At 34.0% G+C, this 23,967-nt stretch overlaps 21 non-coding genes across 21 annotated transcripts; all 21 read right to left on the minus strand.

Moving 5' to 3' along the window:
- Positions 1–687: 687 nt before the first annotated feature.
- TRNAK-UUU (transfer RNA lysine (anticodon UUU)) lies at positions 688–760 on the minus strand. Its single transcript has one exon. It is a non-coding gene; the product is annotated as a tRNA-Lys (tRNA).
- Positions 761–1,536: 776 nt separating this feature from the next.
- Positions 1,537–1,609, minus strand: TRNAK-UUU (transfer RNA lysine (anticodon UUU)). The gene has a single exon. It is a non-coding gene; the product is annotated as a tRNA-Lys (tRNA).
- Positions 1,610–2,385: 776 nt separating this feature from the next.
- On the minus strand, positions 2,386–2,458 carry TRNAK-UUU (transfer RNA lysine (anticodon UUU)). Its single transcript has one exon. It is a non-coding gene; the product is annotated as a tRNA-Lys (tRNA).
- A 776-nt stretch (positions 2,459–3,234) lies between these two features.
- On the minus strand, positions 3,235–3,307 carry TRNAK-UUU (transfer RNA lysine (anticodon UUU)). Its single transcript has one exon. It is a non-coding gene; the product is annotated as a tRNA-Lys (tRNA).
- A 776-nt stretch (positions 3,308–4,083) lies between these two features.
- TRNAK-UUU (transfer RNA lysine (anticodon UUU)) lies at positions 4,084–4,156 on the minus strand. Its single transcript has one exon. It is a non-coding gene; the product is annotated as a tRNA-Lys (tRNA).
- A 1,637-nt stretch (positions 4,157–5,793) lies between these two features.
- TRNAK-UUU (transfer RNA lysine (anticodon UUU)) lies at positions 5,794–5,866 on the minus strand. The gene has a single exon. It is a non-coding gene; the product is annotated as a tRNA-Lys (tRNA).
- A 776-nt stretch (positions 5,867–6,642) lies between these two features.
- TRNAK-UUU (transfer RNA lysine (anticodon UUU)) lies at positions 6,643–6,715 on the minus strand. Its single transcript has one exon. It is a non-coding gene; the product is annotated as a tRNA-Lys (tRNA).
- A 776-nt stretch (positions 6,716–7,491) lies between these two features.
- TRNAK-UUU (transfer RNA lysine (anticodon UUU)) lies at positions 7,492–7,564 on the minus strand. Its single transcript has one exon. It is a non-coding gene; the product is annotated as a tRNA-Lys (tRNA).
- Positions 7,565–8,340: 776 nt separating this feature from the next.
- Positions 8,341–8,413, minus strand: TRNAK-UUU (transfer RNA lysine (anticodon UUU)). Its single transcript has one exon. It is a non-coding gene; the product is annotated as a tRNA-Lys (tRNA).
- A 776-nt stretch (positions 8,414–9,189) lies between these two features.
- On the minus strand, positions 9,190–9,262 carry TRNAK-UUU (transfer RNA lysine (anticodon UUU)). The gene has a single exon. It is a non-coding gene; the product is annotated as a tRNA-Lys (tRNA).
- A 776-nt stretch (positions 9,263–10,038) lies between these two features.
- Positions 10,039–10,111, minus strand: TRNAK-UUU (transfer RNA lysine (anticodon UUU)). Its single transcript has one exon. It is a non-coding gene; the product is annotated as a tRNA-Lys (tRNA).
- A 2,497-nt stretch (positions 10,112–12,608) lies between these two features.
- TRNAK-UUU (transfer RNA lysine (anticodon UUU)) lies at positions 12,609–12,681 on the minus strand. The gene has a single exon. It is a non-coding gene; the product is annotated as a tRNA-Lys (tRNA).
- Positions 12,682–13,457: 776 nt separating this feature from the next.
- On the minus strand, positions 13,458–13,530 carry TRNAK-UUU (transfer RNA lysine (anticodon UUU)). Its single transcript has one exon. It is a non-coding gene; the product is annotated as a tRNA-Lys (tRNA).
- A 1,637-nt stretch (positions 13,531–15,167) lies between these two features.
- Positions 15,168–15,240, minus strand: TRNAK-UUU (transfer RNA lysine (anticodon UUU)). The gene has a single exon. It is a non-coding gene; the product is annotated as a tRNA-Lys (tRNA).
- A 776-nt stretch (positions 15,241–16,016) lies between these two features.
- TRNAK-UUU (transfer RNA lysine (anticodon UUU)) lies at positions 16,017–16,089 on the minus strand. Its single transcript has one exon. It is a non-coding gene; the product is annotated as a tRNA-Lys (tRNA).
- A 1,637-nt stretch (positions 16,090–17,726) lies between these two features.
- On the minus strand, positions 17,727–17,799 carry TRNAK-UUU (transfer RNA lysine (anticodon UUU)). Its single transcript has one exon. It is a non-coding gene; the product is annotated as a tRNA-Lys (tRNA).
- A 776-nt stretch (positions 17,800–18,575) lies between these two features.
- Positions 18,576–18,648, minus strand: TRNAK-UUU (transfer RNA lysine (anticodon UUU)). The gene has a single exon. It is a non-coding gene; the product is annotated as a tRNA-Lys (tRNA).
- A 1,625-nt stretch (positions 18,649–20,273) lies between these two features.
- Positions 20,274–20,346, minus strand: TRNAK-UUU (transfer RNA lysine (anticodon UUU)). Its single transcript has one exon. It is a non-coding gene; the product is annotated as a tRNA-Lys (tRNA).
- A 776-nt stretch (positions 20,347–21,122) lies between these two features.
- TRNAK-UUU (transfer RNA lysine (anticodon UUU)) lies at positions 21,123–21,195 on the minus strand. The gene has a single exon. It is a non-coding gene; the product is annotated as a tRNA-Lys (tRNA).
- A 1,625-nt stretch (positions 21,196–22,820) lies between these two features.
- TRNAK-UUU (transfer RNA lysine (anticodon UUU)) lies at positions 22,821–22,893 on the minus strand. Its single transcript has one exon. It is a non-coding gene; the product is annotated as a tRNA-Lys (tRNA).
- A 776-nt stretch (positions 22,894–23,669) lies between these two features.
- On the minus strand, positions 23,670–23,742 carry TRNAK-UUU (transfer RNA lysine (anticodon UUU)). The gene has a single exon. It is a non-coding gene; the product is annotated as a tRNA-Lys (tRNA).
- Between the last annotated feature and the right edge of the window lie 225 nt (positions 23,743–23,967).

Raw genomic sequence — 23,967 nt, forward strand, 5'->3', positions numbered from 1 at the left:
AGGGTTACTTAGACAAGAAAAGTATAAAGTTATTTTGACTTGAAAAAATCAGCTACGGTGCTAAAGTTTAAACAGTCAAGACATTGTTAGATCATACATTTTTCTTTTTTAAGGCATAAAGTTTAAATTTTGTTCTGACATCCAGGAAATCTTAAAAGCATGGACTAGTTCTTAGTTTCAAAGAGAGTTTCAGTCATGGATAAGTGATAGGTTGTTTTTCAAAAGACTTACACCTGAACAGGTACCCTCAGATCGAAAGTGTGATGCTCTATCAACTATTTACCTTAGTTTCAAAGAGAGTTTCAGTCATAGATAAGTGATAGATTGTTTTTTCAAAAGACTCATGTGATACTCTACCCACTAAACTATCCAGGCTCTATAAAACACAAAAATATGCAAGAAAATCGATGGTGTTATCATCATTTATATTTTGAGCTATAGCACTGTTATAATGTATATGCTTTTAAAGTCTACTTTCAGAAGAAGAGAAAAGTGTAATTTCATCTTGTCTTAATGAAATTCTCTAGGCTGCTAAAGTTTGAGGCGGCAAGACATCATTAGATCATACTTAATTCTATCCTTAAGACATAAAGTTACATCATTAATCCAATAATTTTTTTAGAGTATGAAATCTACGTAATGTTCAAATCATAAATAAGTGAAACGTCTTGATTTCTAAAAGACACGCGCCTGAACAGGGACTTGAACCCTGGACCCTCAGATTAAAAGTCTGATGCTCTACCGACTGAGCTATCCAGGCTTTCCAAAACCAAAACGTGTGCGGGAAAATCGGCGTTTCTCTCCTTCTCATATATATTCTGACCTGGAGTGCTTTGTTATGTGGTTTCAAGGGTTACTTAGACAAGAAAAGTATAAAGTTATTTTGACTTGATAAAATCAGCTACGGTGCTAAAGTTTTCACAGTCAAGACATTGTTAGATCATACATTTTTCTTTTTTAAGGCATAAAGTTTAAATTTTGTTCTGACATCCAGGAAATCTTAAAAGCATGGACTAGTTCTTAGTTTCAAAGAGAGTTTCAGTCATGGATAAGTGAAAGGTTGTTTTTCAAAAGACTTACACCTGAACAGGTACCCTCAGATCGAAAGTGTGATGCTCTATCAACTATTTACCTTAGTTTCAAAGAGAGTTTCAGTCATAGATAAGTGATAGATTGTTTTTTCAAAAGACTCATGTGATACTCTACCCACTAAACTATCCAGGCTCTATAAAACACAAAAATATGCAAGAAAATCGATGGTGTTATCATCATTTATATTTTGAGCTATAGCACTGTTATAATGTATATGCTTTTAAAGTCTACTTTCAGAAGAAGAGAAAAGTGTAATTTCATCTTGTCTTAATGAAATTCTCTAGGCTGCTAAAGTTTGAGGCGGCAAGACATCATTAGATCATACTTAATTCTATCCTTAAGACATAAAGTTACATCATTAATCCAATAATTTTTTTAGAGTATGAAATCTACGTAATGTTCAAATCATAAATAAGTGAAACGTCTTGATTTCTAAAAGACACGCGCCTGAACAGGGACTTGAACCCTGGACCCTCAGATTAAAAGTCTGATGCTCTACCGACTGAGCTATCCAGGCTTTCCAAAACCAAAACGTGTGCGGGAAAATCGGCGTTTCTCTCCTTCTCATATATATTCTGACCTGGAGTGCTTTGTTATGTGGTTTCAAGGGTTACTTAGACAAGAAAAGTATAAAGTTATTTTGACTTGATAAAATCAGCTACGGTGCTAAAGTTTTCACAGTCAAGACATTGTTAGATCATACATTTTTCTTTTTTAAGGCATAAAGTTTAAATTTTGTTCTGACATCCAGGAAATCTTAAAAGCATGGACTAGTTCTTAGTTTCAAAGAGAGTTTCAGTCATGGATAAGTGAAAGGTTGTTTTTCAAAAGACTTACACCTGAACAGGTACCCTCAGATCGAAAGTGTGATGCTCTATCAACTATTTACCTTAGTTTCAAAGAGAGTTTCAGTCATAGATAAGTGATAGATTGTTTTTTCAAAAGACTCATGTGATACTCTACCCACTAAACTATCCAGGCTCTATAAAACACAAAAATATGCAAGAAAATCGATGGTGTTATCATCATTTATATTTTGAGCTATAGCACTGTTATAATGTATATGCTTTTAAAGTCTACTTTCAGAAGAAGAGAAAAGTGTAATTTCATCTTGTCTTAATGAAATTCTCTAGGCTGCTAAAGTTTGAGGCGGCAAGACATCATTAGATCATACTTAATTCTATCCTTAAGACATAAAGTTACATCATTAATCCAATAATTTTTTTAGAGTATGAAATCTACGTAATGTTCAAATCATAAATAAGTGAAACGTCTTGATTTCTAAAAGACACACGCCTGAACAGGGACTTGAACCCTGGACCCTCAGATTAAAAGTCTGATGCTCTACCGACTGAGCTATCCAGGCTCTCCAAAACCAAAACGTGTGCGGGAAAATCGGCGTTTCTCTCCTTCTCATATATATTCTGACCTGGAGTGCTTTGTTATGTGGTTTCAAGGGTTACTTAGACAAGAAAAGTATAAAGTTATTTTGACTTGATAAAATCAGCTACGGTGCTAAAGTTTAAACAGTCAAGACATTGTTAGATCATACATTTTTCTTTTTTAAGGCATAAAGTTTACATTTTGTTCTGACATCCAGGAAATCTTAAAAGCATGGACTAGTTCTTAGTTTCAAAGAGAGTTTCAGTCATGGATAAGTGATAGGTTGTTTTTCAAAAGACTTACACCTGAACAGGTACCCTCAGATCGAAAGTGTGATGCTCTATCAACTATTTACCTTAGTTTTAAAGAGAGTTTCAGTCATAGATAAGTGATAGATTGTTTTTTCAAAAGACTCATGTGATACTCTACCCACTAAACTATCCAGGCTCTATAAAACACAAAAATATGCAAGAAAATCGATGGTGTTATCATCATTTATATTTTGAGCTATAGCACTGTTATAATGTATATGCTTTTAAAGTCTACTTTCAGAAGAAGAGAAAAGTGTCATTTCATCTTGTCTTAATGAAATTCTCTAGGCTGCTAAAGTTTGAGGCGGCAAGACATCATTAGATCATACTTAATTCTATCCTTAAGACATAAAGTTACATCATTAATCCAATAATTTTTTTAGAGTATGAAATCTACGTAATGTTCAAATCATAAATAAGTGAAACGTCTTGATTTCTAAAAGACACGCGCCTGAACAGGGACTTGAACCCTGGACCCTCAGATTAAAAGTCTGATGCTCTACCGACTGAGCTATCCAGGCTTTCCAAAACCAAAACGTGTGCGGGAAAATCGGCGTTTCTCTCCTTCTCATATATATTCTGACCTGGAGTGCTTTGTTATGTGGTTTCAAGGGTTACTTAGACAAGAAAAGTATAAAGTTATTTTGACTTGATAAAATCAGCTACGGTGCTAAAGTTTTCACAGTCAAGACATTGTTAGATCATACATTTTTCTTTTTTAAGGCATAAAGTTTAAATTTTGTTCTGACATCCAGGAAATCTTAAAAGCATGGACTAGTTCTTAGTTTCAAAGAGAGTTTCAGTCATGGATAAGTGATAGGTTGTTTTTCAAAAGACTTACACCTGAACAGGTACCCTCAGATCGAAAGTGTGATGCTCTATCAACTATTTACCTTAGTTTCAAAGAGAGTTTCAGTCATAGATAAGTGATAGATTGTTTTTTCAAAAGACTCATGTGATACTCTACCCACTAAACTATCCAGGCTCTATAAAACACAAAAATATGCAAGAAAATCGATGGTGTTATCATCATTTATATTTTGAGCTATAGCACTGTTATAATGTATATGCTTTTAAAGTCTACTTTCAGAAGAAGAGAAAAGTGTAATTTCATCTTGTCTTAATGAAATTCTCTAGGCTGCTAAAGTTTGAGGCGGCAAGACATCATTAGATCATACTTAATTCTATCCTTAAGACATAAAGTTACATCATTAATCCAATAATTTTTTTAGAGTATGAAATCTACGTAATGTTCAAATCATAAATAAGTGAAACGTCTTGATTTCTAAAAGACACGCGCCTGAACAGGGACTTGAACCCTGGACCCTCAGATTAAAAGTCTGATGCTCTACCGACTGAGGTATCCAGGCTTTCCAAAACCAAAACCAAAACCAAAACGTGTGCGGGAAAATCGGCGTTTCTCTCCTTCTCATATATGTTCTGACCTGGAGTGCTTTGTTATGTGGTTTCAAGGGTTACTTAGACAAGAAAAGTATAAAGTTATTTTGACTTGATAAAATCAGCTACGGTGCTAAAGTTTAAACAGTCAAGACATTGTTAGATCATACATTTTTCTTTTTTAAGGCATAAAGTTTAAATTTTGTTCTGACATCCAGGAAATCTTAAAAGCATGGACTAGTTCTTAGTTTCAAAGAGAGTTTCAGTCATGGATAAGTGATAGGTTGTTTTTCAAAAGACTTACACCTGAACAGGTACCCTCAGATCGAAAGTGTGATGCTCTATCAACTATTTACCTTAGTTTCAAAGAGAGTTTCAGTCATAGATAAGTGATAGATTGTTTTTTCAAAAGACTCATGTGATACTCTACCCACTAAACTATCCAGGCTCTATAAAACACAAAAATATGCAAGAAAATCGATGGTGTTATCATCATTTATATTTTGAGCTATAGCGCTGTTATAATGTATATGCTTTTAAAGTCTACTTTCAGAAGAAGAGAAAAGTGTAATTTCATCTTGTCTTAATGAAATTCTCTCTGCTGCTAAAGTTTGAGGCGGCAAGACATCATTAGATCATACTTAATTCTATCCTTAAGACATAAAGTTACATCATTAATCCAATAATTTTTTTAGAGTATGAAATCTACGTAATGTTCAAATCATAAATAAGTGAAACGTCTTGATTTCTAAAAGACACACGCCTGAACAGGGACTTGAACGCTGGACCCTCAGATTAAAAGTCTGATGCTCTACCGACTGAGCTATCCAGGCTCTCCAAAACCAAAACGTGTGCGGGAAAATCGGCGTTTCTCTCCTTCTCATATATATTCTGACCTGGAGTGCTTTGTTATGTGGTTTCAAGGGTTACTTAGACAAGAAAAGTATAAAGTTATTTTGACTTGATAAAATCAGCTACGGTGCTAAAGTTTAAACAGTCAAGACATTGTTAGATCATACATTTTTCTTTTTTAAGGCATAAAGTTTAAATTTTGTTCTGACATCCAGGAAATCTTAAAAGCATGGACTAGTTCTTAGTTTCAAAGAGAGTTTCAGTCATGGATAAGTGATAGGTTGTTTTTCAAAAGACTTACACCTGAACAGGTACCCTCAGATCGAAAGTGTGATGCTCTATCAACTATTTACCTTAGTTTCAAAGAGAGTTTCAGTCATAGATAAGTGATAGATTGTTTTTTCAAAAGACTCATGTGATACTCTACCCACTAAACTATCCAGGCTCTATAAAACACAAAAATATGCAAGAAAATCGATGGTGTTATCATCATTTATATTTTGAGCTATAGCACTGTTATAATGTATATGCTTTTAAAGTCTACTTTCAGAAGAAGAGAAAAGTGTAATTTCATCTTGTCTTAATGAAATTCTCTAGGCTGCTAAAGTTTGAGGCGGCAAGACATCATTAGATCATACTTAATTCTATCCTTAAGACATAAAGTTACATCATTAATCCAATAATTTTTTTAGAGTATGAAATCTACGTAATGTTCAAATCATAAATAAGTGAAACGTCTTGATTTCTAAAAGACACGCGCCTGAACAGGGACTTGAACCCTGGACCCTCAGATTAAAAGTCTGATGCTCTACCGACTGAGCTATCCAGGCTTTCCAAAACAAAAACGTGTGCGGGAAAATCGGCGTTTCTCTCCTTCTCATATATATTCTGACCTGGAGTGCTTTGTTATGTGGTTTCAAGGGTTACTTAGACAAGAAAAGTATAAAGTTATTTTGACTTGATAAAATCAGCTACGGTGCTAAAGTTTAAACAGTCAAGACATTGTTAGATCATACATTTTTCTTTTTTAAGGCATAAAGTTTAAATTTTGTTCTGACATCCAGGAAATCTTAAAAGCATGGACTAGTTCTTAGTTTCAAAGAGAGTTTCAGTCATGGATAAGTGATAGGTTGTTTTTCAAAAGACTTACACCTGAACAGGTACCCTCAGATCGAAAGTGTGATGCTCTATCAACTATTTACCTTAGTTTTAAAGAGAGTTTCAGTCATAGATAAGTGATAGATTGTTTTTTCAAAAGACTCATGTGATACTCTACCCACTAAACTATCCAGGCTCTATAAAACACAAAAATATGCAAGAAAATCGATGGTGTTATCATCATTTATATTTTGAGCTATAGCACTGTTATAATGTATATGCTTTTAAAGTCTACTTTCAGAAGAAGAGAAAAGTGTAATTTCATCTTGTCTTAATGAAATTCTCTAGGCTGCTAAAGTTTGAGGCGGCAAGACATCATTAGATCATACTTAATTCTATCCTTAAGACATAAAGTTACATCATTAATCCAATAATTTTTTTAGAGTATGAAATCTACGTAATGTTCAAATCATAAATAAGTGAAACGTCTTGATTTCTAAAAGACACACGCCTGAACAGGGACTTGAACGCTGGACCCTCAGATTAAAAGTCTGATGCTCTACCAACTGAGCTATCCAGGCTCTCCAAAACCAAAACGTGTGCGGGAAAATCGGCGTTTCTCTCCTTCTCATATATATTCTGACCTGGAGTGCTTTGTTATGTGGTTTCAAGGGTTACTTAGACAAGAAAAGTATAAAGTTATTTTGACTTGATAAAATCAGCTACGGTGCTAAAGTTTAAACAGTCAAGACATTGTTAGATCATACATTTTTCTTTTTTAAGGCATAAAGTTTAAATTTTGTTCTGACATCCAGGAAATCTTAAAAGCATGGACTAGTTCTTAGTTTCAAAGAGAGTTTCAGTCATGGATAAGTGATAGGTTGTTTTTCAAAAGACTTACACCTGAACAGGTACCCTCAGATCGAAAGTGTGATGCTCTATCAACTATTTACCTTAGTTTCAAAGAGAGTTTCAGTCATAGATAAGTGATAGATTGTTTTTTCAAAAGACTCATGTGATACTCTACCCACTAAACTATCCAGGCTCTATAAAACACAAAAATATGCAAGAAAATCGATGGTGTTATCATCATTTATATTTTGAGCTATAGCACTGTTATAATGTATATGCTTTTAAAGTCTACTTTCAGAAGAAGAGAAAAGTGTAATTTCATCTTGTCTTAATGAAATTCTCTAGGCTGCTAAAGTTTGAGGCGGCAAGACATCATTAGATCATACTTAATTCTATCCTTAAGACATAAAGTTACATCATTAATCCAATAATTTTTTTAGAGTATGAAATCTACGTAATGTTCAAATCATAAATAAGTGAAACGTCTTGATTTCTAAAAGACACGCGCCTGAACAGGGACTTGAACCCTGGACCCTCAGATTAAAAGTCTGATGCTCTACCGACTGAGCTATCCAGGCTTTCCAAAACCAAAACGTGTGCGGGAAAATCGGCGTTTCTCTCCTTCTCATATATATTCTGACCTGGAGTGCTTTGTTATGTGGTTTCAAGGGTTACTTAGACAAGAAAAGTATAAAGTTATTTTGACTTGATAAAATCAGCTACGGTGCTAAAGTTTAAACAGTCAAGACATTGTTAGATCATACATTTTTCTTTTTTAAGGCATAAAGTTTAAATTTTGTTCTGACATCCAGGAAATCTTAAAAGCATGGACTAGTTCTTAGTTTCAAAGAGAGTTTCAGTCATGGATAAGTGATAGGTTGTTTTTCAAAAGACTTACACCTGAACAGGTACCCTCAGATCGAAAGTGTGATGCTCTATCAACTATTTACCTTAGTTTTAAAGAGAGTTTCAGTCATAGATAAGTGATAGATTGTTTTTTCAAAAGACTCATGTGATACTCTACCCACTAAACTATCCAGGCTCTATAAAACACAAAAATATGCAAGAAAATCGATGGTGTTATCATCATTTATATTTTGAGCTATAGCACTGTTATAATGTATATGCTTTTAAAGTCTACTTTCAGAAGAAGAGAAAAGTGTAATTTCATCTTGTCTTAATGAAATTCTCTAGGCTGCTAAAGTTTGAGGCGGCAAGACATCATTAGATCATACTTAATTCTATCCTTAAGACATAAAGTTACATCATTAATCCAATAATTTTTTTAGAGTATGAAATCTACGTAATGTTCAAATCATAAATAAGTGAAACGTCTTGATTTCTAAAAGACACACGCCTGAACAGGGACTTGAACGCTGGACCCTCAGATTAAAAGTCTGATGCTCTACCAACTGAGCTATCCAGGCTCTCCAAAACCAAAACGTGTGCGGGAAAATCGGCGTTTCTCTCCTTCTCATATATATTCTGACCTGGAGTGCTTTGTTATGTGGTTTCAAGGGTTACTTAGACAAGAAAAGTATAAAGTTATTTTGACTTGATAAAATCAGCTACGGTGCTAAAGTTTAAACAGTCAAGACATTGTTAGATCATACATTTTTCTTTTTTAAGGCATAAAGTTTAAATTTTGTTCTGACATCCAGGAAATCTTAAAAGCATGGACTAGTTCTTAGTTTCAAAGAGAGTTTCAGTCATGGATAAGTGATAGGTTGTTTTTCAAAAGACTTACACCTGAACAGGTACCCTCAGATCGAAAGTGTGATGCTCTATCAACTATTTACCTTAGTTTCAAAGAGAGTTTCAGTCATAGATAAGTGATAGATTGTTTTTTCAAAAGACTCATGTGATACTCTACCCACTAAACTATCCAGGCTCTATAAAACACAAAAATATGCAAGAAAATCGATGGTGTTATCATCATTTATATTTTGAGCTATAGCACTGTTATAATGTATATGCTTTTAAAGTCTACTTTCAGAAGAAGAGAAAAGTGTAATTTCATCTTGTCTTAATGAAATTCTCTAGGCTGCTAAAGTTTGAGGCGGCAAGACATCATTAGATCATACTTAATTCTATCCTTAAGACATAAAGTTACATCATTAATCCAATAATTTTTTTAGAGTATGAAATCTACGTAATGTTCAAATCATAAATAAGTGAAACGTCTTGATTTCTAAAAGACACGCGCCTGAACAGGGACTTGAACCCTGGACCCTCAGATTAAAAGTCTGATGCTCTACCGACTGAGCTATCCAGGCTTTCCAAAACCAAAACGTGTGCGGGAAAATCGGCGTTTCTCTCCTTCTCATATATATTCTGACCTGGAGTGCTTTGTTATGTGGTTTCAAGGGTTACTTAGACAAGAAAAGTATAAAGTTATTTTGACTTGATAAAATCAGCTACGGTGCTAAAGTTTTCACAGTCAAGACATTGTTAGATCATACATTTTTCTTTTTTAAGGCATAAAGTTTAAATTTTGTTCTGACATCCAGGAAATCTTAAAAGCATGGACTAGTTCTTAGTTTCAAAGAGAGTTTCAGTCATGGATAAGTGATAGGTTGTTTTTCAAAAGACTTACACCTGAACAGGTACCCTCAGATCGAAAGTGTGATGCTCTATCAACTATTTACCTTAGTTTCAAAGAGAGTTTCAGTCATAGATAAGTGATAGATTGTTTTTTCAAAAGACTCATGTGATACTCTACCCACTAAACTATCCAGGCTCTATAAAACACAAAAATATGCAAGAAAATCGATGGTGTTATCATCATTTATATTTTGAGCTATAGCACTGTTATAATGTATATGCTTTTAAAGTCTACTTTCAGAAGAAGAGAAAAGTGTAATTTCATCTTGTCTTAATGAAATTCTCTAGGCTGCTAAAGTTTGAGGCGGCAAGACATCATTAGATCATACTTAATTCTATCCTTAAGACATAAAGTTACATCATTAATCCAATAATTTTTTTAGAGTATGAAATCTACGTAATGTTCAAATCATAAATAAGTGAAACGTCTTGATTTCTAAAAGACACGCGCCTGAACAGGGACTTGAACCCTGGACCCTCAGATTAAAAGTCTGATGCTCTACCGACTGAGCTATCCAGGCTTTCCAAAACCAAAACCAAAACCAAAACCAAAACCAAAACGTGTGCGGGAAAATCGGCGTTTCTCTCCTTCTCATATATATTCTGACCTGGAGTGCTTTGTTATGTGGTTTCAAGGGTTACTTAGACAAGAAAAGTATAAAGTTATTTTGACTTGATAAAATCAGCTACGGTGCTAAAGTTTAAACAGTCAAGACATTGTTAGATCATACATTTTTCTTTTTTAAGGCATAAAGTTTAAATTTTGTTCTGACATCCAGGAAATCTTAAAAGCATGGACTAGTTCTTAGTTTCAAAGAGAGTTTCAGTCATGGATAAGTGATAGGTTGTTTTTCAAAAGACTTACACCTGAACAGGTACCCTCAGATCGAAAGTGTGATGCTCTATCAACTATTTACCTTAGTTTCAAAGAGAGTTTCAGTCATAGATAAGTGATAGATTGTTTTTTCAAAAGACTCATGTGATACTCTACCCACTAAACTATCCAGGCTCTATAAAACACAAAAATATGCAAGAAAATCGATGGTGTTATCATCATTTATATTTTGAGCTATAGCGCTGTTATAATGTATATGCTTTTAAAGTCTACTTTCAGAAGAAGAGAAAAGTGTAATTTCATCTTGTCTTAATGAAATTCTCTCTGCTGCTAAAGTTTGAGGCGGCAAGACATCATTAGATCATACTTAATTCTATCCTTAAGACATAAAGTTACATCATTAATCCAATAATTTTTTTAGAGTATGAAATCTACGTAATGTTCAAATCATAAATAAGTGAAACGTCTTGATTTCTAAAAGACACACGCCTGAACAGGGACTTGAACGCTGGACCCTCAGATTAAAAGTCTGATGCTCTACCGACTGAGCTATCCAGGCTCTCCAAAACCAAAACGTGTGCGGGAAAATCGGCGTTTCTCTCCTTCTCATATATATTCTGACCTGGAGTGCTTTGTTATGTGGTTTCAAGGGTTACTTAGACAAGAAAAGTATAAAGTTATTTTGACTTGATAAAATCAGCTACGGTGCTAAAGTTTAAACAGTCAAGACATTGTTAGATCATACATTTTTCTTTTTTAAGGCATAAAGTTTAAATTTTGTTCTGACATCCAGGAAATCTTAAAAGCATGGACTAGTTCTTAGTTTCAAAGAGAGTTTCAGTCATGGATAAGTGATAGGTTGTTTTTCAAAAGACTTACACCTGAACAGGTACCCTCAGATCGAAAGTGTGATGCTCTATCAACTATTTACCTTAGTTTCAAAGAGAGTTTCAGTCATAGATAAGTGATAGATTGTTTTTTCAAAAGACTCATGTGATACTCTACCCACTAAACTATCCAGGCTCTATAAAACACAAAAATATGCAAGAAAATCGATGGTGTTATCATCATTTATATTTTGAGCTATAGCACTGTTATAATGTATATGCTTTTAAAGTCTACTTTCAGAAGAAGAGAAAAGTGTAATTTCATCTTGTCTTAATGAAATTCTCTAGGCTGCTAAAGTTTGAGGCGGCAAGACATCATTAGATCATACTTAATTCTATCCTTAAGACATAAAGTTACATCATTAATCCAATAATTTTTTTAGAGTATGAAATCTACGTAATGTTCAAATCATAAATAAGTGAAACGTCTTGATTTCTAAAAGACACACGCCTGAACAGGGACTTGAACGCTGGACCCTCAGATTAAAAGTCTGATGCTCTACCAACTGAGCTATCAGGCTCTCCAAAACCAAAACGTGTGCGGGAAAATCGGCGTTTCTCTCCTTCTCATATATATTCTGACCTGGAGTGCTTTGTTATGTGGTTTCAAGGGTTACTTAGACAAGAAAAGTATAAAGTTATTTTGACTTGATAAAATCAGCTACGGTGCTAAAGTTTAAACAGTCAAGACATTGTTAGATCATACATTTTTCTTTTTTAAGGCATAAAGTTTAAATTTTGTTCTGACATCCAGGAAATCTTAAAAGCATGGACTAGTTCTTAGTTTCAAAGAGAGTTTCAGTCATGGATAAGTGATAGGTTGTTTTTCAAAAGACTTACACCTGAACAGGTACCCTCAGATCGAAAGTGTGATGCTCTATCAACTATTTACCTTAGTTTCAAAGAGAGTTTCAGTCATAGATAAGTGATAGATTGTTTTTTCAAAAGACTCATGTGATACTCTATCCACTAAACTATCCAGGCTCTATAAAACACAAAAATATGCAAGAAAATCGATGGTGTTATCATCATTTATATTTTGAGCTATAGCACTGTTATAATGTATATGCTTTTAAAGTCTACTTTCAGAAGAAGAGAAAAGTGTAATTTCATCTTGTCTTAATGAAATTCTCTAGGCTGCTAAAGTTTGAGGCGGCAAGACATCATTAGATCATACTTAATTCTATCCTTAAGACATAAAGTTACATCATTAATCCAATAATTTTTTTAGAGTATGAAATCTACGTAATGTTCAAATCATAAATAAGTGAAACGTCTTGATTTCTAAAAGACACGCGCCTGAACAGGGACTTGAACCCTGGACCCTCAGATTAAAAGTCTGATGCTCTACCGACTGAGCTATCCAGGCTTTCCAAAACCAAAACGTGTGCGGGAAAATCGGCGTTTCTCTCCTTCTCATATATATTCTGACCTGGAGTGCTTTGTTATGTGGTTTCAAGGGTTACTTAGACAAGAAAAGTATAAAGTTATTTTGACTTGATAAAATCAGCTACGGTGCTAAAGTTTTCACAGTCAAGACATTGTTAGATCATACATTTTTCTTTTTTAAGGCATAAAGTTTAAATTTTGTTCTGACATCCAGGAAATCTTAAAAGCATGGACTAGTTCTTAGTTTCAAAGAGAGTTTCAGTCATGGATAAGTGATAGGTTGTTTTTCAAAAGACTTACACCTGAACAGGTACCCTCAGATCGAAAGTGTGATGCTCTATCAACTATTTACCTTAGTTTCAAAGAGAGTTTCAGTCATAGATAAGTGATAGATTGTTTTTTCAAAAGACTCATGTGATACTCTACCCACTAAACTATCCAGGCTCTATAAAACACAAAAATATGCAAGAAAATCGATGGTGTTATCATCATTTATATTTTGAGCTATAGCACTGTTATAATGTATATGCTTTTAAAGTCTACTTTCAGAAGAAGAGAAAAGTGTAATTTCATCTTGTCTTAATGAAATTCTCTAGGCTGCTAAAGTTTGAGGCGGCAAGACATCATTAGATCATACTTAATTCTATCCTTAAGACATAAAGTTACATCATTAATCCAATAATTTTTTTAGAGTATGAAATCTACGTAATGTTCAAATCATAAATAAGTGAAACGTCTTGATTTCTAAAAGACACGCGCCTGAACAGGGACTTGAACCCTGGACCCTCAGATTAAAAGTCTGATGCTCTACCGACTGAGCTATCCAGGCTTTCCAAAACCAAAACCAAAACCAAAACGTGTGCGGGAAAATCGGCGTTTCTCTCCTTCTCATATATATTCTGACCTGGAGTGCTTTGTTATGTGGTTTCAAGGGTTACTTAGACAAGAAAAGTATAAAGTTATTTTGACTTGATAAAATCAGCTACGGTGCTAAAGTTTAAACAGTCAAGACATTGTTAGATCATACATTTTTCTTTTTTAAGGCATAAAGTTTAAATTTTGTTCTGACATCCAGGAAATCTTAAAAGCATGGACTAGTTCTTAGTTTCAAAGAGAGTTTCAGTCATGGATAAGTGATAGGTTGTTTTTCAAAAGACTTACACCTGAACAGGTACCCTCAGATCGAAAGTGTGATGCTCTATCAACTATTTACCTTAGTTTCAAAGAGAGTTTCAGTCATAGATAAGTGATAGATTGTTTTTTCAAAAGACTCATGTGATACTCTACCCACTAAACTATCCAGGCTCTATAAAACACAAAAATATGCAAGAAAATCGATGGTGTTATCATCATTTATATTTTGAGCTATAGCGCTGTTATAATGTATATGCTTTTAAAGTCTACTTTCAGAAGAAGAGAAAAGTGTAATTTCATCTTGTCTTAATGAAATTCTCTCTGCTGCTAAAGTTTGAGGCGGCAAGACATCATTAGATCATACTTAATTCTATCCTTAAGACATAAAGTTACATCATTAATCCAATAATTTTTTTAGAGTATGAAATCTACGTAATGTTCAAATCATAAATAAGTGAAACGTCTTGATTTCTAAAAGACACACGCCTGAACAGGGACTTGAACGCTGGACCCTCAGATTAAAAGTCTGATGCTCTACCGACTGAGCTATCCAGGCTCTCCAAAACCAAAACGTGTGCGGGAAAATCGGCGTTTCTCTCCTTCTCATATATATTCTGACCTGGAGTGCTTTGTTATGTGGTTTCAAGGGTTACTTAGACAAGAAAAGTATAAAGTTATTTTGACTTGATAAAATCAGCTACGGTGCTAAAGTTTAAACAGTCAAGACATTGTTAGATCATACATTTTTCTTTTTTAAGGCATAAAGTTTAAATTTTGTTCTGACATCCAGGAAATCTTAAAAGCATGGACTAGTTCTTAGTTTCAAAGAGAGTTTCAGTCATGGATAAGTGATAGGTTGTTTTTCAAAAGACTTACACCTGAACAGGTACCCTCAGATCGAAAGTGTGATGCTCTATCAACTATTTACCTTAGTTTCAAAGAGAGTTTCAGTCATAGATAAGTGATAGATTGTTTTTTCAAAAGACTCATGTGATACTCTACCCACTAAACTATCCAGGCTCTATAAAACACAAAAATATGCAAGAAAATCGATGGTGTTATCATCATTTATATTTTGAGCTATAGCACTGTTATAATGTATATGCTTTTAAAGTCTACTTTCAGAAGAAGAGAAAAGTGTAATTTCATCTTGTCTTAATGAAATTCTCTAGGCTGCTAAAGTTTGAGGCGGCAAGACATCATTAGATCATACTTAATTCTATCCTTAAGACATAAAGTTACATCATTAATCCAATAATTTTTTTAGAGTATGAAATCTACGTAATGTTCAAATCATAAATAAGTGAAACGTCTTGATTTCTAAAAGACACGCGCCTGAACAGGGACTTGAACCCTGGACCCTCAGATTAAAAGTCTGATGCTCTACCGACTGAGCTATCCAGGCTTTCCAAAACCAAAACGTGTGCGGGAAAATCGGCGTTTCTCTCCTTCTCATATATATTCTGACCTGGAGTGCTTTGTTATGTGGTTTCAAGGGTTACTTAGACAAGAAAAGTATAAAGTTATTTTGACTTGATAAAATCAGCTACGGTGCTAAAGTTTTCACAGTCAAGACATTGTTAGATCATACATTTTTCTTTTTTAAGGCATAAAGTTTAAATTTTGTTCTGACATCCAGGAAATCTTAAAAGCATGGACTAGTTCTTAGTTTCAAAGAGAGTTTCAGTCATGGATAAGTGATAGGTTGTTTTTCAAAAGACTTACACCTGAACAGGTACCCTCAGATCGAAAGTGTGATGCTCTATCAACTATTTACCTTAGTTTCAAAGAGAGTTTCAGTCATAGATAAGTGATAGATTGTTTTTTCAAAAGACTCATGTGATACTCTACCCACTAAACTATCCAGGCTCTATAAAACACAAAAATATGCAAGAAAATCGATGGTGTTATCATCATTTATATTTTGAGCTATAGCACTGTTATAATGTATATGCTTTTAAAGTCTACTTTCAGAAGAAGAGAAAAGTGTAATTTCATCTTGTCTTAATGAAATTCTCTAGGCTGCTAAAGTTTGAGGCGGCAAGACATCATTAGATCATACTTAATTCTATCCTTAAGACATAAAGTTACATCATTAATCCAATAATTTTTTTAGAGTATGAAATCTACGTAATGTTCAAATCATAAATAAGTGAAACGTCTTGATTTCTAAAAGACACGCGCCTGAACAGGGACTTGAACCCTGGACCCTCAGATTAAAAGTCTGATGCTCTACCGACTGAGCTATCCAGGCTTTCCAAAACCAAAACCAAAACCAAAACGTGTGCGGGAAAATCGGCGTTTCTCTCCTTCTCATATATATTCTGACCTGGAGTGCTTTGTTATGTGGTTTCAAGGGTTACTTAGACAAGAAAAGTATAAAGTTATTTTGACTTGATAAAATCAGCTACGGTGCTAAAGTTTAAACAGTCAAGACATTGTTAGATCATACATTTTTCTTTTTTAAGGCATAAAGTTTAAATTTTGTTCTGACATCCAGGAAATCTTAAAAGCATGGACTAGTTCTTAGTTTCAAAGAGAGTTTCAGTCATGGATAAGTGATAGGTTGTTTTTCAAAAGACTTACACCTGAACAGGTACCCTCAGATCGAAAGTGTGATGCTCTATCAACTATTTACCTTAGTTTCAAAGAGAGTTTCAGTCATAGATAAGTGATAGATTGTTTTTTCAAAAGACTCATGTGATACTCTACCCACTAAACTATCCAGGCTCTATAAAACACAAAAATATGCAAGAAAATCGATGGTGTTATCATCATTTATATTTTGAGCTATAGCGCTGTTATAATGTATATGCTTTTAAAGTCTACTTTCAGAAGAAGAGAAAAGTGTAATTTCATCTTGTCTTAATGAAATTCTCTCTGCTGCTAAAGTTTGAGGCGGCAAGACATCATTAGATCATACTTAATTCTATCCTTAAGACATAAAGTTACATCATTAATCCAATAATTTTTTTAGAGTATGAAATCTACGTAATGTTCAAATCATAAATAAGTGAAACGTCTTGATTTCTAAAAGACACACGCCTGAACAGGGACTTGAACGCTGGACCCTCAGATTAAAAGTCTGATGCTCTACCGACTGAGCTATCCAGGCTCTCCAAAACCAAAACGTGTGCGGGAAAATCGGCGTTTCTCTCCTTCTCATATATATTCTGACCTGGAGTGCTTTGTTATGTGGTTTCAAGGGTTACTTAGACAAGAAAAGTATAAAGTTATTTTGACTTGATAAAATCAGCTACGGTGCTAAAGTTTAAACAGTCAATACATTGTTAGATCATACATTTTTCTTTTTTAAGGCATAAAGTTTAAATTTTGTTCTGACATCCAGGAAATCTTAAAAGCATGGACTAGTTCTTAGTTTCAAAGAGAGTTTCAGTCATGGATAAGTGATAGGTTGTTTTTCAAAAGACTTACACCTGAACAGGTACCCTCAGATCGAAAGTGTGATGCTCTATCAACTATTTACCTTAGTTTCAAAGAGAGTTTCAGTCATAGATAAGTGATAGATTGTTTTTTCAAAAGACTCATGTGATACTCTACCCACTAAACTATCCAGGCTCTATAAAACACAAAAATATGCAAGAAAATCGATGGTGTTATCATCATTTATATTTTGAGCTATAGCACTGTTATAATGTATATGCTTTTAAAGTCTACTTTCAGAAGAAGAGAAAAGTGTAATTTCATCTTGTCTTAATGAAATTCTCTAGGCTGCTAAAGTTTGAGGCGGCAAGACATCATTAGATCATACTTAATTCTATCCTTAAGACATAAAGTTACATCATTAATCCAATAATTTTTTTAGAGTATGAAATCTACGTAATGTTCAAATCATAAATAAGTGAAACGTCTTGATTTCTAAAAGACACGCGCCTGAACAGGGACTTGAACCCTGGACCCTCAGATTAAAAGTCTGATGCTCTACCGACTGAGCTATCCAGGCTTTCCAAAACAAAAACGTGTGCGGGAAAATCGGCGTTTCTCTCCTTCTCATATATATTCTGACCTGGAGTGCTTTGTTATGTGGTTTCAAGGGTTACTTAGACAAGAAAAGTATAAAGTTATTTTGACTTGATAAAATCAGCTACGGTGCTAAAGTTTAAACAGTCAAGACATTGTTAGATCATACATTTTTCTTTTTTAAGGCATAAAGTTTAAATTTTGTTCTGACATCCAGGAAATCTTAAAAGCATGGACTAGTTCTTAGTTTCAAAGAGAGTTTCAGTCATGGATAAGTGATAGGTTGTTTTTCAAAAGACTTACACCTGAACAGGTACCCTCAGATCGAAAGTGTGATGCTCTATCAACTATTTACCTTAGTTTTAAAGAGAGTTTCAGTCATAGATAAGTGATAGATTGTTTTTTCAAAAGACTCATGTGATACTCTACCCACTAAACTATCCAGGCTCTATAAAACACAAAAATATGCAAGAAAATCGATGGTGTTATCATCATTTATATTTTGAGCTATAGCACTGTTATAATGTATATGCTTTTAAAGTCTACTTTCAGAAGAAGAGAAAAGTGTAATTTCATCTTGTCTTAATGAAATTCTCTAGGCTGCTAAAGTTTGAGGCGGCAAGACATCATTAGATCATACTTAATTCTATCCTTAAGACATAAAGTTACATCATTAATCCAATAATTTTTTTAGAGTATGAAATCTACGTAATGTTCAAATCATAAATAAGTGAAACTTCTTGATTTCTAAAAGACACACGCCTGAACAGGGACTTGAACCCTGGACCCTCAGATTAAAAGTCTGATGCTCTACCGACTGAGCTATCCAGGCTCTCCAAAACCAAAACGTGTGCGGGAAAATCGGCGTTTCTCTCCTTCTCATATATATTCTGACCTGGAGTGCTTTGTTATGTGGTTTCAAGGATTACTTAGACAAGAAAAGTATAAAGTTATTTTGACTTGATAAAATCAGCTACGGTGCTAAAGTTTAAACAGTCAAGACATTGTTAGATCATACATTTTTCTTTTTTAAGGCATAAAGTTTAAATTTTGTTCTGACATCCAGGAAATCTTAAAAGCATGGACTAGTTCTTAGTTTCAAAGAGAGTTTCAGTCATGGATAAGTGATAGGTTGTTTTTCAAAAGACTTACACCTGAACAGGTACCCTCAGATCGAAAGTGTGATGCTCTATCAACTATTTACCTTAGTTTCAAAGAGAATTTCAGTCATAGATAAGTGATAGATTGTTTTTTCAAAAGACTCATGTGATACTCTACCCACTAAACTATCCAGGCTCTATAAAACACAAAAATATGCAAGAAAATCGATGGTGTTATCATCATTTATATTTTGAGCTATAGCGCTGTTATAATGTATATGCTTTTAAAGTCTACTTTCAGAAGAAGAGAAAAGTGTAATTTCATCTTGTCTTAATGAAATTCTCTCTGCTGCTAAAGTTTGAGGCGGCAAGACATCATTAGATCATACTTAATTCTATCCTTAAGACATAAAGTTACATCATTAATCCAATAATTTTTTTAGAGTATGAAATCTACGTAATGTTCAAATCATAAATAAGTGAAACGTCTTGATTTCTAAAAGACACACGCCTGAACAGGGACTTGAACGCTGGACCCTCAGATTAAAAGTCTGATGCTCTACCGACTGAGCTATCCAGGCTCTCCAAAACCAAAACGTGTGTGGGAAAATCGGCGTTTCTCTCCTTCTCATATATATTCTGACCTGGAGTGCTTTGTTATGTGGTTTCAAGGGTTACTTAGACAAGAAAAGTATAAAGTTATTTTGACTTGATAAAATCAGCTACGGTGCTAAAGTTTAAACAGTCAAGACATTGTTAGATCATACATTTTTCTTTTTTAAGGCATAAAGTTTAAATTTTGTTCTGACATCCAGGAAATCTTAAAAGCATGGACTAGTTCTTAGTTTCAAAGAGAGTTTCAGTCATGGATAAGTGATAGGTTGTTTTTCAAAAGACTTACACCTGAACAGGTACCCTCAGATCGAAAGTGTGATGCTCTATCAACTATTTACCTTAGTTTCAAAGAGAGTTTCAGTCATAGATAAGTGATAGATTGTTTTTTCAAAAGACTCATGTGATACTCTACCCACTAAACTATCCAGGCTCTATAAAACACAAAAATATGCAAGAAAATCGATGGTGTTATCATCATTTATATTTTGAGCTATAGCACTGTTATAATGTATATGCTTTTAAAGTCTACTTTCAGAAGAAGAGAAAAGTGTAATTTCATCTTGTCTTAATGAAATTCTCTAGGCTGCTGAAGTTTGAGGCGGCAAGACATCATTAGATCATACTTAATTCTATCCTTAAGACATAAAGTTACATCATTAACCCAATAATTTTTTTAGAGTATGAAATCTACGTAATGTTCAAATCATAAATAAGTGAAACTTCTTGATTTCTAAAAGACACACGCCTGAACAGGGACTTGAACCCTGGACCCTCAGATTAAAAGTCTGATGCTCTACCGACTGAGCTATCCAGGCTCTCCAAAACCAAAACGTGTGCGGGAAAATCGGCGTTTCTCTCCTTCTCATATATATTCTGACCTGGAGTGCTTTGTTATGTGGTTTCAAGGGTTACTTAGACAAGAAAAGTATAAAGTTATTTTGACTTGATAAAATCAGCTACGGTGCTAAAGTTTAAACAGTCAAGACATTGTTAGATCATACATTTTTCTTTTTTAAGGCATAAAGTTTAAATTTTGTTCTGACATCCAGGAAATCTTAAAAGCATGGACTAGTTCTTAGTTTCAAAGAGAGTTTCAGTCATGGATAAGTGATAGGTTGTTTTTCAAAAGACTTACACCTGAACAGGTACCCTCAGATCGAAAGTGTGATGCTCTATCAACTATTTACCTTAGTTTTAAAGAGAGTTTCAGTCATAGATAAGTGATAGATTGTTTTTTCAAAAGACTCATGTGATACTCTACCCACTAAACTATCCAGGCTCTATAAAACACAAAAATATGCAAGAAAATCGATGGTGTTATCATCATTTATATTTTGAGCTATAGCACTGTTATAATGTATATGCTTTTAAAGTCTACTTTCAGAAGAAGAGAAAAGTGTAATTTCATCTTGTCTTAATGAAATTCTCTAGGCTGCTAAAGTTTGAGGCGGCAAGACATCATTAGATCATACTTAATTCTATCCTTAAGACATAAAGTTACATCATTAATCCAATAATTTTTTTAGAGTATGAAATCTACGTAATGTTCAAATCATAAATAAGTGAAACTTCTTGATTTCTAAAAGACACACGCCTGTACAGGGACTTGAACCCTGGACCCTCAGATTAAAAGTCTGATGCTCTACCGACTGAGCTATCCAGGCTCTCCAAAACCAAAACGTGTGCGGGAAAATCGGCGTTTCTCTCCTTCTCATATATATTCTGACCTGGAGTGCTTTGTTATGTGGTTTCAAGGGTTACTTAGACAAGAAAAGTATAAAGTTATTTTGACTTGATAAAATCAGCTACGGTGCTAAAGTTTAAACAGTCAAGACATTGTTAGATCATACATTTTTCTTTTTTAAGGCATAAAGTTTAAATTTTGTTCTGACATCCAGGAAATCTTAAAAGCATGGACTAGTTCTTAGTTTCAAAGAGAGTTTCAGTCATGGATAAGTGATAGGTTGTTTTTCAAAAGACTTACACCTGAACAGGTACCCTCAGATCGAAAGTGTGATGCTCTATCAACTATTTACCTTAGTTTCAAAGAGAGTTTCAGTCATAGATAAGTGATAGATTGTTTTTTCAAAAGACTCATGTGATACTCTACCCACTAAACTATCCAGGCTCTATAAAACACAAAAATATGCAAGAAAATCGATGGTGTTATCATCATTTATATTTTGAGCTATAGCGCTGTTATAATGTATATGCTTTTAAAGTCTACTTTCAGAAGAAGAGAAAAGTGTAATTTCATCTTGTCTTAATGAAATTCTCTCTGCTGCTAAAGTTTGAGGCGGCAAGACATCATTAGATCATACTTAATTCTATCCTTAAGACATAAAGTTACATCATTAATCCAATAATTTTTTTAGAGTATGAAATCTACGTAATGTTCAAATCATAAATAAGTGAAACGTCTTGATTTCTAAAAGACACACGCCTGAACAGGGACTTGAACGCTGGACCCTCAGATTAAAAGTCTGATGCTCTACCGACTGAGCTATCCAGGCTCTCCAAAACTAAAACGTGTGCGGGAAAATCGGCGTTTCTCTCCTTCTCATATATATTCTGACCTGGAGTGCTTTGTTATGTGGTTTCAAGGGTTACTTAGACAAGAAAAGTATAAAGTTATTTTGACTTGATAAAATCAGCTACGGTGCTAAAGTTTAAACAGTCAAGACATTGTTAGATCATACATTTTTCTTTTTTAAGGCATAAAGTTTAAATTTTGTTCTGACATCCAGGAAATCTTAAAAGCATGGACTAGTTCTTAGTTTCAAAGAGAGTTTCAGTCATGGATAAGTGATAGGTTGTTTTTCAAAAGACTTACACCTGAACAGGTACCCTCAGATCGAAAGTGTGATGCTCTATCAACTATTTACCTTAGTTTTAAAGAGAGTTTCAGTCATAGATAAGTGATAGATTGTTTTTTCAAAAGACTCATGTGATACTCTACCCACTAAACTATCCAGGCTCTATAAAACACAAAAATATGCAAGAAAATCGATGGTGTTATCATCATTTATATTTTGAGCTATAGCACTGTTATAATGTATATGCTTTTAAAGTCTACTTTCAGAAGAAGAGAAAAGTGTAATTTCATCTTGTCTTAATGAAATTCTCTAGGCTGCTAAAGTTTGAGGCGGCAAGACATCATTAGATCATACTTAATTCTATCCTTAAGACATAAAGTTACATCATTAATCCAATAATTTTTTTAGAGTATGAAATCTACGTAATGTTCAAATCATAAATAAGTGAAACTTCTTGATTTCTAAAAGACACACGCCTGAACAGGGACTTGAAACCTGGACCCTCAGATTAAAAGTCTGATGCTCTACCGACTGAGCTATCCAGGCTCTCCAAAACCATAACGTGTGCGGGAAAATCGGCGTTTCTCTCCTTCTCATATATATTCTGACCTGGAGTGCTTTGTTATGTGGTTTCAAGGGTTACTTAGACAAGAAAAGTATAAAGTTATTTTGACTTGATAAAATCAGCTACGGTGCTAAAGTTTAAACAGTCAAGACATTGTTAGATCATACATTTTTCTTTTTTAAGGCATAAAGTTTAAATTTTGTTCTGACATCCAGGAAATCTTAAAAGCATGGACTAGTTCTTAGTTTCAAAGAGAGTTTCAGTCATGGATAAGTGATAGGTTGTTTTTCAAAAGACTTACACCTGAACAGGTACCCTCAGATCGAAAGTGTGATGCTCTATCAACTATTTACCTTAGTTTCAAAGAGAGTTTCAGTCATAGATAAGTGATAGATTGTTTTTTCAAAAGACTCATGTGATACTCTACCCACTAAACTATCCAGGCTCTATAAAACACAAAAATATGCAAGAAAATCGATGGTGTTATCATCATTTATATTTTGAGCTATAGCGCTGTTATAATGTATATGCTTTTAAAGTCTACTTTCAGAAGAAGAGAAAAGTGTAATTTCATCCTGTCTTAATGAAATTCTCTCTGCTGCTAAAGTTTGAGGCGGCAAGACATCATTAGATCATACTTAATTCTATCATTAAGACATAAAGTTACATCATTAATCCAATAATTTTTTTAGAGTATGAAATCTACGTAATGTTCAAATCATAAATAAGTGAAACGTCTTGATTTCTAAAAGACACACGCCTGAACAGGGACTTGAACCCTGGACCCTCAGATTAAAAGTCTGATGCTCTACCGACTGAGCTATCCAGGCTCTCCAAAACCAAGAAGTGTGCGGGAAAATCGGCGTTTCTCTCCTTCTCATATATATTCTGACCTGGAGTGCTTTGTTATGTGGTTTCAAGGGTTACTTAGACAAGAAAAGTATAAAGTTATTTTGACTTGATAAAATCAGCTACGGTGCTAAAGTTTAAACAGTCAAGACATTGTTAGATCATACATTTTTCTTTTTTAAGGCATAAAGTTTAAATTTTGTTCT

Source organism: Rhinoderma darwinii, chromosome 1, assembly GCF_050947455.1.
Source record: "Rhinoderma darwinii isolate aRhiDar2 chromosome 1, aRhiDar2.hap1, whole genome shotgun sequence".
NCBI classification, from domain to species: Eukaryota; Metazoa; Chordata; class Amphibia; order Anura; family Rhinodermatidae; genus Rhinoderma; species Rhinoderma darwinii.